This window comes from Rhagoletis pomonella, unplaced genomic scaffold, assembly GCF_013731165.1.
Source record: "Rhagoletis pomonella isolate Grant_MI unplaced genomic scaffold, Rhpom_1.0 Rhpom_scaffold_04730, whole genome shotgun sequence".
NCBI classification, from domain to species: Eukaryota; Metazoa; Arthropoda; class Insecta; order Diptera; family Tephritidae; genus Rhagoletis; species Rhagoletis pomonella.
The window spans coordinates 7736-10401 of NW_023463278.1; positions in this window are offsets into that span (position 1 = coordinate 7736).

Below are 2666 nucleotides of genomic sequence, written 5' to 3' on the forward strand. Positions count from 1 at the left end.
GTATACACAACTCCATACCAAGTTCCAGTATTCTTCCACAAACACTTCCAGGGATATGTGGCAAGAAAAAGTCAATTTGTACAGGAAGTGCCACGTCCCTTTTTCTTATAACCCTAATCTTCGTCCATGAATTTAGAATTGATTTAACATACCCCAGTACCAAGTCCCAGTACTCTACCATGAACACCTCTAGAGATATGCAATATAAAACAGTAAATTTGTACGGGATGTACCATGCCCCCTTTTCGAAAAACGCAAATTTTTCTCCATTAATTTTGTATACACATCTCGGTGCCAAGTTCCAGTCCTCTACAATAAATACCTCCAGAGATATGCAGCATAGAAAAATCAATTTGTATGGGAGTTGCCACACCACCTTTTCCAATAACTCCAATTTTTCTTCATGCGTATGGTATTAGTTTCACATACATACATTCATATGTATTTCCATACCAAGCTTGAGTACTTTACCCTAAACATTTGAAGAGATATGCAATATGAAACTTTCAATCAGTGTGGGAGGTGCTACGCCTCTTTTCCAAAAACGTCCATTTTTCTCCGTGAGTATGAATACGATTTCACAAAGTGTTGGCAAAATGTTAATCTGATTAAAGATTAAAAATTAACGATTAAATGTTAATTGCGTTTGACGATTAAAATTAATTAGTCGTAATCAACTGTACGATTAATGATTAAATTTTTTTGATCGCTAATCGCTGGCTGCGACTACGATTAATTAGTTTTAATCATTAATCGGTAATCCAATGAACGCAATATCTGATTAAGTTGTCTAGTTTGTCCGAATTTTGAAACCAAACACCAGTTATATTAATTGTTTTGTGTCTTACGCTTATAATATAAACAAATTATCTATAATTATTGTTATTAGCAATACATACACAAGAAACTTTTACAAACCTAGTTTGTAAAACGTTTGTTGGTATAGATCTTAATGAAAATGCACATCAAATTGCTCAGATTGATGAGGAAACCCACTTAGACATACCGGCTTAACTTGCTGTGTGTGCACAGGAAAATTCCAGCATAAATTAATTAATCACCAAACCTACTTGATCAAATTAAGGGTTAATGATTAAAAATTAATTTTTTTAATTGCGGTTACGATTAACTGTTTAGTCGGATTAAAATTAATCATGATTAACTGTAATCAGATTGAATTTAGTCGAGTGAACTAACTAATTAAAACATCAATATATTAATGCCAACATTGATTTCACATACATATCTCTATACCAAGTTCCAGTTCTCTCCCACAAATACTTTCAGAGATATGTATGTAATATGAAAATTCCAATTTGTATGGGAGGGTCCTTGAGTTATCGGAATTACTTTCAGTCAAAGACCATCCTTGCGAAATCCGTAGTAAGTGTACGAAATTTCGTTCTGATCGGGAAACCGGTTAAGGAAGTAACCTCTTTTTCAATCCAGGTCATAAACCATCTGTGAGCAAAATTTCATTTTCAAACAGGTGGAAATCTTTAAAAAAAGTAGCCTATTTTCCAATCTAGGTCATAAGCTATCTGTGTGCAAACTTTCATGCAAATTAGTTCAGTCATTTCCACGTATTAATTTAATTTTACTTATCAAATAGGTGGCAACTCCTAAATAATAGCCTATTTTCCAGCGTAGGTCATAAGCTATCTCTGTACCAAAATTCATGCAAATCTGTTCAGTCGTTTCCGCGTATTAATTAAATTAAACTTTTTAACAGGTGGCAACTCTTCCAAAAAATAGCCTCTTTTCCACTGTAGGTCATAAGCTATCTGCTTGCAAAATTTCATGCAAATCCGTACAGACGTTTTCGCGTATTGATTTAATTAAACTTTTTTAGCCGGAGGAAACCCTTAAACAAAGTATCCTATTTTCCAACCTAGCTCAGAAGCATTCTGTGTGAAAACTTCCATGCAAATCAGTTCACTCATTTCCGCGTATTAATTAAATTAAACATTTCTAACAAATGGCAACTCTTAAAAAAAATTAGCCTATTTTCCAAAATAGGCCATAAGCTATCCGTGTGCAACATTTCATGCAAATCCGTTAAGTCGTTTCCGCGTATTAATTAACTTAAACTTTTTTAACAGGTGGCAACTCTTAAGAAAAGTAGCCTATTTTCCAATCTAGGTCATAAGCTATCTGTGTGCAAACTTTCATGCGAATCCGTTCAGTCGTTCCCGCATATTAAATAAATTAAACTTTCTTAACAGGTGGCAACCCTTAAAAAATAGCCTATTAACCAATCTGGCCCATAAGCTATCTGCGTACAAAATTTAAAGCAAATCCGTTCAATCGTTTCCGCGTGATGATTTCCCAAACATCCAAACATACAAACTTTCACATTTATAATATTAGTAAGATATAGTAAGATTACCCTAAAATTTTTGAAGTAGGTATTTTTTGGTTTCTTTTAAATTTTTCTCAATAACTTTGTTATTTTTGAATAAAAGTAGTATTTAATTGAAAAATATTTTATAACTTAAGTTTCACTGTTTTCGTATAATAAATAATAGTTACAATAAAGCTCGTACATTTGCTACATATCTAAAAATACCTATACCACAATACCCGAAGTTCCGTTGCATATGCGGTTTGTTTATTTGTGTAACAAATAAAACGAATACAAGTTTCTTTTAAAGTTTTAAATAAAA